Source organism: Triturus cristatus, chromosome 3_1, assembly GCF_964204655.1.
Source record: "Triturus cristatus chromosome 3_1, aTriCri1.1, whole genome shotgun sequence".
NCBI lineage: Eukaryota > Metazoa > Chordata > Amphibia > Caudata > Salamandridae > Triturus > Triturus cristatus.
Window position 1 is genome coordinate 1,136,606,204 of NC_140583.1, and position 10,776 is coordinate 1,136,616,979.

General features: G+C 40.7%; 1 long non-coding RNA gene across 1 annotated transcript in view; it reads left to right on the plus strand.

Annotated features, from left to right (window-relative positions):
- LOC146861622 (uncharacterized) overlaps window positions 1–9,610 on the plus strand; it is a 35,639-nt gene extending 26,029 nt beyond the window's left edge. The window contains exons 2-6 of the long non-coding RNA XR_014979291.1: window positions 3,331–3,379; window positions 5,035–5,377; window positions 5,997–6,095; window positions 6,658–6,744; window positions 9,283–9,610. This is a non-coding gene — a long non-coding RNA (uncharacterized LOC146861622). The remainder of the gene's footprint in view (window positions 1–3,330; window positions 3,380–5,034; window positions 5,378–5,996; window positions 6,096–6,657; window positions 6,745–9,282) is intronic.
- Window positions 9,611–10,776: the final 1,166 nt, after the last annotated feature.

Consider the following 10,776-nt stretch of genomic DNA (forward strand, 5'->3'; position numbering starts at 1 on the left):
TTTTGCCAAGTAGGTAGCTGTGGATTTTGGGCCCTAGCTTAGCCATTCCTAGGAAAACCTAGCAAACCTGCACATTTTTTTAAAAACTAGACAGTTCAGGGGTATGTGACTTGGTGAGTTTCATTAGGTATTTTTACCCAGAAGGCCTTGCAAAATTCAATCTTTGACTAAAAGCATATTTTGTTCTCACATTTCTGGGATAGAAAGATCTGGAATCCATGGGGAGCTACAAATTTCCAAGAGACCATGACAGGAAAGGTCCTAAAGTCCTATGTTGATAGTTAAGCAATTGGGGAAGCTGCAGGATTTGGGGCCCTGCTGTAGTGCCGCCAATGCAATCCTACAAACTACAGATATTGTTTTAAACTAGAAAATCAGGGAATTCCAGCGTGCTATGCCTTGCATTGATCCCCTGAGGTTTTTTAACTCACAATTCTCTGCACCTTCAAACTCTTTCTAAAAACAAGTATTTTCCTTACATTTTTGTGATGGAAACGTCTGGAATCTGGAGGAATCCCCAACATTCCTACCACCCAGTGTTACACACATGTGCTGATAAAAATGCTGCATCACTTTTTTGACTGGGCTAGTACCCGCAATAGAATGGATCAAACCATGGTCGATTGGAGCCATTGCAAGGGTACTCCCGTTCACCTTGTGGGAATGTTGTGAGGTAGAAAATGTGTGGCTTCCCACAGATTATAGACTTTTTTTCACAGAAATGTGAGGAAAATGTGTGATTTTAGTCAAAGTTTGAGTTTTGCAGGTTGCTGTGGGTAAGAAAGGGGTCTGGGATCCATGCGAAGCACACCACCCTGGACTCCCACGGATGTCTAGGTTTCAGCACTGTGTGGGTCTGGTAGATTCAAGAAGGCAGCCTATCCAACCCAAACAAGTGCAGCCATTCTCCATTTTGGGAGTCACACACCCTCCTGTCCCATATGTAAGAACAACACCCAAAAGAACAAAATGTCTTCTCGCTTGCCATTGCGATGGGATGCATTAGTCTACAGGGGAGCAGAGAGGCTTTATGGGTGAGGGTGGGCCCTGATGTTAGGATAGGCTAATCCCACTACATTATTTTATTAACAATATATGTTCATACAATACAGTGGGCTTTCTGCCCGCCAGGGGTAAATTTGGGGCACAACTCCTGTCTGCCCCTGGTGGGAGGAAAGATGGGTTTGTACCTTTTGGGGTGGCAGGTGTGGGGAAACATCCATTACTACGCTGTCCATACCAGGCATAACGTTTACCAAGGTACACTTACCACGTAAGTGTCTTTACAACATGAGTCATCACAATGGATTACTTTGAACATGTATGCGTTTACTACACAAGCAAAATCCACAATGCTAGTACCACGTCTTTACTACGCAAGTTAATACCACGAAAAAGGGAGTCCATTTTCTATGTCTACACTCTGCCTAGTCACACATATTTTCACGTTTATTTCTGTGGTTGGTGGAAGGCGAGTGTGCGGGTGGAAGCTGAGGTGTGGACAGATAAGGAACTTTTATTTCCTTTTAACTAACAATGCTTTGATCAACACATCGGGCCGAGATACTGTTCAAATGGTATATTTGAAGAGCACAGGCAAACATTTATGTAATATATAATAGATTCAACTACAATGGGGGCATGCATGGTGTGTGTGGGGTTCAGAATTTAAATAACTGAGTATTGATTTAGTTTATTAAATTATTGAGAATGTAATATGTAAAGGTCCTGGTTTTTGGATGAGGTACATAAGTATTATTAATTGGTGTAAATAACTGAGCATTTGCTTAGTTTATTAAATTTTGAGAACGTAATATGGATAAGGTCCTATATTTTTGGACGAAGTACATGAGTATTTTTAATTGGCATTTAAATACTAAATTTACCTTTGGGAATGGATGGATTGAATGCAGGGGTATTGGTCGAGTATAGTATTGATACCCAGGTTTTTTAAACACTTGAGTATTCATTTTTAAACAATATTGGGGCAGATTTACAATTCTCTTGCGCCACTTTTGCGTCACTTTTCCCATGTTAAAAGTGACGCAAAAGTGGCGCAAGGGGCTTGTAAATCTGCCCCATTATTTTTATGAAAATTGTATAAAATAACATTACTACCCTAACCTGTAGAATCGGGTTGTTAGGGATATAGGGGTGCTGGGTGGGGGTAGTGTATTAGTACTCTGGGTTTTTTCAAATTGTTTCAGCAAACATTAATAAAACCCAACAAGAAAATAGAACGCTAAACTTTAGGAACAAAATGTTTGGGGAATAGGAGTATTGGGTGGGTTAGTGTATTAATAGCCAGGTATTTGTTTTAAAAAATGGAGCATTAAGTATTAAGTGGGATTAAATTATTTTTTGAAGACTTTGCCAGTACTCAACAAGAAAATACGATGCTAATCTTTAGTAGTGGAATGTTTGGGATATAGTGGTGTTGGGTCAGGTAGTGTTTCAATACTCAGGTATTTTTATTTTAACCTGAGTATTACTTCTTGAGTAATATTAAATTATGTATTGCAAACAATCACAATATTCAACAAGAAAATGCTACACTAACCTTAAGGATTGGGATGTTTGGGAAGTAGGGGTATTGGCAGGCATAATGTTTAAATACCCAGGCATTTTTTCTGAAATAAATCCCCAAATATTGAATTTTAAGTTACATTACATTATTTTTACAAACTTTAACAATACTGAACAAGAACATCTCACGCTAACCTTTAGGAGCAGGATGTTTGGGATATTGGGTATTGTGTGGGGTAGTGTTTTAATACCCAGGTATTTTTTAAACCGTGAGTGTTACATTTTAAGTGGCATTAAATTATTTTTGCAAACGTTAACAATACTCAACAAGAAAATACTACGCTATCCTCTAGGAGCGTAATGCTTGAGATGTAGGGGTATTGGGTGGGGTCGAAAAACACCAGAGTATTAATTTATTGGGGGAAAAAAAATTAACAAACACACTACAATATAAAACAGAACAATACATTTGTTAAAAAATTGCAGAACCTTTTAAAACAGTTTAGAACATATGTAAAAATGAACTAACAATTTAAAATGTAAATGCAAATGAATACACAAAGTTTTCAGTGAAAAGGGTTATTTATTGGGCAAAAATAATTTATCACAATGTTTCAAAAAATATGTTTTGTTGTTTTCTATTTAAGAAGCAGAACAAATAATTTACTGTAACTCAGATGCATTTGTAAAACATTTTTAAATACTTTTTTCCACAGTTTGGCATTTACTTTAATCCATAAAATAGCCTGTTTTAAATTTTCACAAACTTCCTAGATGCACATGGTTTGACGATTGTTTTTGTAGTAGGTGGTGTGTCGCAGACTACAACGGGTGGAAGGTGAGGCACGGTCAGGTAAGGAACTTTAATTTCTTTATATTACAAGGTTTGGGAGGTACATTTACTGCAAGAAAAGATGTGGGAGATATGTTTAAATAATGTGGAGAGTATGTTTTTTTGTTTCTACTAACAACACTTTGATCCCCATGCGGGTTGGCATAATACACACGTCAGGATGATTTGCTTTCTGGCCAAGATACTGTTCAAAAAAGGTATTTTTGAAAAACACCTTCATTAAACTGCATTTCACCTAAAAATGCTAACTTTTATTTTTCCATTGCATCATGATCTATATTTCTCCCCCGCCCCCGGTTGTAAAGAGTGTATCAAGTTGAAAGCACTGAACACCAATAGATGTCTGGAAGTTCTGAAAAAAATAACATGTTAGCAAGACTTGGTTTTTGGAAAAAAAACTGCATGAACTGTAACATATTTTAAACATTTCTACAGTAGCAGAGCGACATCGGATGTGCAGTGATCTTAATAATGGCTGATGCTTAATTGCTATTTCAAAAAGTACACTGTTTTATTTGCTAACAAATGAGATATGTGGGCACAAATACAAAAATATTAATTTACATTCCACATGATAGGTGGCTGAATTCTGTTGCTTTTAAAACTATATACTGTTTTTTTACTCTACAGTATGGAATATTTGAATTTCTTCCAGTGATATTGTTTGAGTTATGGTGAAAGAATTACTTTCCATTATGTGACTACAGGGAGGTCTGACAGGCAGTGAGATACAGACCGCCTGACGGGACCGTGGCGGTCGGAGTTTCCAACCGTCACCCGTCCAGAAGCCATTATAATATGGTGGACGGAGATCCCTGTTCCGATTGCGGGGAGACCGCCACTGACAGCCTATCGGTGGCGGTCTCCATGCCATCATAATCAGACCCTTAGTTTTTTAAGTTCGAACTGAAGTTTGCTGTCTGACACATAATCTTCAGCTAAAGATGTTTTCTGAATTTTTCTCCAATATGCCTGGGAACAGTGAAAATAAATCCTTGATTTGGGTATCTGGATTTAATTTAGTAATAGTTTTTATCATTTGCAGATCAAATCAATTATTACTTTCCTAGGGCTTTTGTTCACAATTTTGGATTTTAGAATTTAGTATAAGTAGAAGATTGTCGGTCAGGCAGCAAACTAAATACAAAGGGGTCAGTTTTGTTGTTAATTGGAGTGGGCGGAGTTCACAGAGTCCTCGTATGTGGAATACTGCGGAGTTGCAAAAATACTCCACCGCGCTACATAGAGTTCTGCTTTTGGGCGGAGTTTGCAGGTACGATTGTTTAGGTTGCATTGGGAATGCGGAGTGCATCCATGCAGTTCAAAATCACTTGTGAACAGCACTATGTGGTCCTGAAGTGTGTTCGCGTTCTAAATCACGTGTAAACAGCATGGGTTCTGACTCGGATTGTGAAAATCCGAATGCCATTCGGTGCCTTTCCAACCAACATCGTAATGAGGCCCTTAATACTTGTAATCCTCCTCCTTTATTACTTTTCTACCCCTTATTTTTATTTTTTATAATAGTGTGTGTCTTTGTGTTTGTGTATTTTATATTTTTGTGTACATTTTTTCGTTTTTTTGTGATTTTTTTACTTTGTTTTTCCCCTTTTTTCCTTATTTCGTTCTTCTTTACTTTCCCTTTTCCTTCTTAGTTATTATTTCCCCACCCAGCGGCATGGCAGAGGGGTGACTTCTGTGTGGACTGTGCCACTGCCCAGGTGTGCAGCCCCAGGCGATCTTTGGAGAGGAGGTGGTGGCATCACTAGTTTTTTATGTGCAGCGCCACCTCCCCTCTTTGCTGGCAGCAGGTGGCAGGCCCCGTAGTGAGTACACCCTTCGCAAGCATCGGTTGTGCTGGGGAATGATGCGCCAGTCCATGCTGCGCACCAGCCATGTTCGGCACACTGCCCAGCAGCCGAGGCACGACCGGGCAGACATTCTTGACTGTGAACAGGACCTGCTCGACATGCTAGGCGTTGAGATATTGGTGCTTCGGTGAGTATAATTATTAGTTGTGTTTGTGTTCTACAATGCTAAAAAAAATATGAATAGCATGCTGCTCACACTCAGAGGTAAGTTATGTTTAGTAAAGTTTACGCTGGTATATTATTGTGTGATCCAGTTTCTAGTTTCTGTTAGGCAGGCGCCGCATCCTAATCGCATTCATCGGCAGCTCGCTTTGGATGATTAATTAAGAAGCCATTGTAGACTTATCTCCTGTCACTATAGTGAATCATGGAGTAGCGTGTTCTCTCTGTGACTTTGTTTCTGTAGCTTGTACAGTTCCAGGTTATTTAATTGAATTCACAGTGATGATGTGAAGTATCTATGCATTGCAAAAAAGGAAGACTGAGTTTGCTCATCAAGAGTGCTGAGACATGGGAATAGATAGAATCAAAAATCATTCACTGCAATAAATTAGCTCCAAATGTAATTTTTATTAAGGAGATTTGTAATATGGATTTAACAGCAGTCGAGAGACTTGAGTCAAAACTAGTAGTACTATAGGTGATATGTTTTAGCAACTATGTTTGCTTTTCATAACACATTTTGTGGAGATGATTAACAGAATCACTAATCTATTTTCATGTATCTTCCTAATTTCTTTCATCAGCACCCAAGGGCAAGAAGAGGGAAGATTCGGAGGATCTGGGACGATCTGGTGAGCCGACGCCGATCACGACTGCTGCTGCTGAAGTCACTGCTGATCCCAGTAAGTCGTTTTATGACTGTTGTGGACTTCTTAGGGTAGAACCGTAGAATCTTGAGGTATTGGTCTATTGGAATGTTGGTGCTATCTTGTTGTGATTTATGAAGATTCAGATAGCAGGCCCAAACAAGCTAGTATTTAAAATAAAAATCACCATGTATGTTTGTTCTGAAAGCTTTCATTTTCCTGCTTATGCCTAGCTCTAACACAGTTCAGTTCACAAGACAGTGGCCATGATCATCATGGACCACACTCCACCCCCTCAATGAAGTGTTCTGCAGACCCATTCATTTATAGTTATATTATACCAGCAGTGTCCCATGACAGTGCATTAAGGCTGGAAAAAAAGTATGAGGTCTCACTCCTATTGCATTTGCCATCCAACACCATATGTCTTTCACTGACCATCATTCCACTCCTGGCTTTGCTAACTTTGTGAACCAATCAAATGCCTAGAGTGATATTTGGAAGAGACTGATGTGCTAACTGAGCTGTAGTGCTGCATTGCTGTTGTGTTTTGGGTTGCATATCTGGAATCTAAATTTTGTGTAATGTTTTATTCTAGCCACACAGAACATCGGTGATGCTGGCTCCAGTGCCACTGCAGGAGGAGATGGTGATGGGTCAGTTGGGGGGTAAGAAGCAGCATCAGGTAAGGGCACTGGTTAGTCACATCATTTCTTACAATTCTATGCTCATTAGCTATTGCCATGGCGTCGCTCATCGTCATCAAAAATGACCATGAGGTGAACCCCGTCCCAGCTTTACCAGCCACAGCAGTGGTTAAATTATTATTATGGCCTCTTCTGTCTGAAATGAAGCAAAATCTCACATAATGAGCTTTGATGGTTTGAGGGAGACATGAAAGAACGGAAGGTAACTCAAAAGAAAGGAAATGATATCTGAGGAAAAGGGTGGGTGGGTGAAAGGGTGAGTGGTGGATGGGTGAAAGGATAGTTTGAAGAAAGGGTTACTATGTATTGAATGGGTAGATAATGTAGTGGTAATTTTAGAGAAAGACTGGATGGGAGAAAGTAAAGCTTAATCATGGTGGCTATGGGTGAATTAGAGTGAAAGGATGAATAAATATTTGGACTGTTTGGCTCATCTTCAGTTCTCATTAGTAGCGTGCTGTTGCTCACCTACTCCGTTTACTTGGTTTATGTAGGGTTATCACTATCATTCAAAGCTATGGTTCTTCTAAGTGGGTTTTCTTATTTATTTTTATTCTTTTTCTACTTTCTTGACTTGCTGTATTTGTTAAGTAAGCCAGATCTATCCTGCCTCTCATTCCTTGTCCCCCCTCCCCTCCCATGGCATTTTTGCCAACTATGACCATAGTGTAGTATGGGGCAACCAATTTATGACTGCAGTGTTGGCTGCGTATTATGCGTCTGCTTCAGTTAATGCAGCATTTATAATGTTTTCAATGCATTGGAAACCGAACACACAAGGTGTGTTGTCTAATCCTGGGCCAGACACTACGCTTCGCCCATGTAGTGTACGTAGCGCTGCCTGCTTCGCAGTTTTCGAATTAGGCGAAGCAGGCTAGCGCTACGCACACCCAGGGCGAAGCGTAGCTGCCTGCCGCTGCCACCCGCCTCCCGCCCGCCCTCCTTTTAAATCAAACCCCCGGATTTACAATAAATACTAAATTAAAGAAACTTACCTGAAACGCGGCGTCTCCGGGGCTCCCTCTTCCATTTCGAACTTCTTCTGACTAATGCGCATGCGCAGACGCCCGCGCATGCGCATTTCTCGCAAGAAATGCGCATGCACGGGCTTCCGCGCATGCGCATTTGTCAGAAGAAGTTTGAAATGGAAGAGGGAGCCCCGGAGACGCCGCGTTTCAGGTAAGTTTCTTTAATTTAGTATTTATTGTAAATGCGGGGGTTTGATTTAAAAGGAGGGCGGGCGGGAGGCGGGTGGCGCGTAGTGGGGCTACGCGAAGCACGTAGTGTGCGTAGATTTGGGCACACTACGTGCTGCTTCACGTAGCCCCACAACGCCCACTACGCCCACCCTTAGTGTTGTCCCTTCGCCCACTCAGTCACCTCTCAGTGCTTCACTCCTTTATTTCTCCCTAAGTGTTCCTTCCTAGCCTACCAAACTGGAAAATCCATTCTTGGCAAGTGACACATTTAACTGCACATTATACATGTGAAGGGATTCCAAAAATACATATAATGGTTCCCAGAACATAATTTATTTACACTTGTTCAGATTTTTCCCTTTTGTATTGAACCGTGACTGAATAAGCAAAAGATGATGAATCGATGATCAGTGTAGTGGCCACTCTATTATATATAAAAAAAGCTCTACCCTACTTGTCTAATCCCTCTCTACCCTACCCCCCGCAGTAGAGAAAATCAAGTTTTCTTTCCTTGGTTACTGCCCAGCAAATGCATTTGTTGGAAATACAAGGTGGAAGGCGAAGCCACAGAGTACAGTGGGAGTGAGTGCATGATTTTATATCAAGTTTGGCATATGGGTTACACAGTGACGAATGTGCCAAAGTAAATCTATATAATCCGGTCCTTTACCTGTAGTGCAGTCCATTAGATTCATTTTCTCAACGTCTACTTACAACAGACATGATACTATATTAATATCCGCATTTCATACATGAGGTGTGTGACTAACATAGTTTCTTATTTATTATTCATCTGCCTCTTTGGAGACAGGGTAGAAAGAGAAATGCATTTGGCGAAGAGCAGGGCCATTGAAATTAAAAATAGATAATTGTCAACTCCAGTTGCAGACGTAACAAACTAGCAGAGGCACTGGCTAGCAATGAGCATCACTTCATTGTTTTAGAACCACACACAACTTGTACTTCATGTAGTGCATAATGCCGTACTCATCAATGAGAAGTCATCTATTTTTCAACTCAAAGTGCTTGACTCTGTTAATAGTTACTTGAAAAGCTTTTAGAAAAAAAAAATCACAGTTTTTTAAATCCTGTGATGTTATTTTCCACCTCTTACTTTTCTGCCACACAGTCAGTGCTTTTTTACGTTTGGCAAAATGTATGGGTAAAACATAAAATTGGCCTTATGACTCTCCTAATCATAAGCACATCAAATAAAGTACAAAGTCTCTAGGGGACCAGCAATGTAATACTACTGTGCCACTCAGTTATTGAAACTAATTGTTTGCACAGAGAATTATTTACAATTTGTCTTTTTAGTTTTTCTCAATATAGCTACTCCTGCTGGTCCAGCCTGACCACCCGACAGGCAAGAGAGAGTGGACTGTTTACGGCAACAGAGGCTGCAGCATATCCAGCAGGAATACCAGCAGCTGGTGGTCCTGGAAGAGGAGGAGGAAGAAATAAAAGCACAACAGACGGACCCCACTGCAGCCGGTCCTCCCATTGCTGGAGCCGCCGCCAGCCAACTGCTGCCACCACCAGCAGAATGGCAACAGGCCATTTCTGCGCCGTATCCTGAAGCAGCTAGACACCATTGAGGGCCGGCTCACCTCAAAGGAGCAGAGGATAGACCATCTCTGGAACGACATTCATAATGCCCTCTTTTAGCCCTTTAAAAAAAATTGTTTTGGTGTGAGGGATTTGTTGTTTGTTGGGGCTGGGTGGGAAGGGATTTAGGACTGGAGAGACTTTCTTGGAAATGTTGAGTTCCGAGGCTTGCGTCAGTTTTGTTTGGGAGAGGGGTGGGCATTTTTTTGGGGTAGGGAGGGTTGATTGCTTTGTAATTAATAACTAAGTCAGAAAACCAATTTATTAGACAATTACTGGCACTTCCTATGAGCACTCCTATGCAGCCGCTCAGGATGGACCTGGGCATGCAACCCATTGCGGATCTGGTCTCCTCAAGACCGGTAATGTATTGGCGCCGACTATGGAGTACTCCCGAACTTGCTAATTTTCGGGAGGAATTGAAATCTATCTTGTTGATTCCAAAGGCAGGTGCCATTCCCTGGTTAGCATTCGTAAAAATATCGCTGAAGGCAATTGGGAGAGAAGATCTTTGGCTCACACCTGAGGAGTCATTCCCTCTTCTTTCAAAAAAATCTCTGGCGAAAACCCTGGAGGAATATAATCTGACCCAGGTTTTTCGATCAGTGAATAGCCCTAACCTGACCTCGGTATTTCTCGAGGTAAAAAATGGGTATAGTTTTGAGCCTGCATTAGATTTGATCCACCCGGTTATTGCCAAGAAACTATTTTTACAATTTAGGCATGGTTCTCTTCCTCTCTTCTCGAGAATGAATAAGTGGGCTGGTTTTATTAGACAACCCTGTCCTGGGTGTGGTGTCTCTGAAGAATCAGAGGTTCATGTTATTTTCTTTTGTGCAGCCTATAAACCCCCCCGTCGAAAATGGATTATCCAGCTCGCAAAAAACTTGGGGGCTAGGAACTATAGAGACCTGTTTAGGTTGTTGAAGTATGATCCTTCTCCCTTATTTGTCACGGTGATTGCCAAATTTTTATTTTCAATGTGGCTAATCAGAAGACGATTGCTATTACATTAAGATAAATCTTGTAGCACTATCCACCCTTAATATAGTGCTCCTTGTTATGTGCTTATTTTTAAGGTTCTTATTTTTACTTTTTTGTATCTTTTCTTCATATTTATTGTTGATGTTTTATTGTGTTTTATGAACTTTTATGGCTGATAGCCGAAATAAAGTTTTCTGACTGACTGACTGACTGAATTAA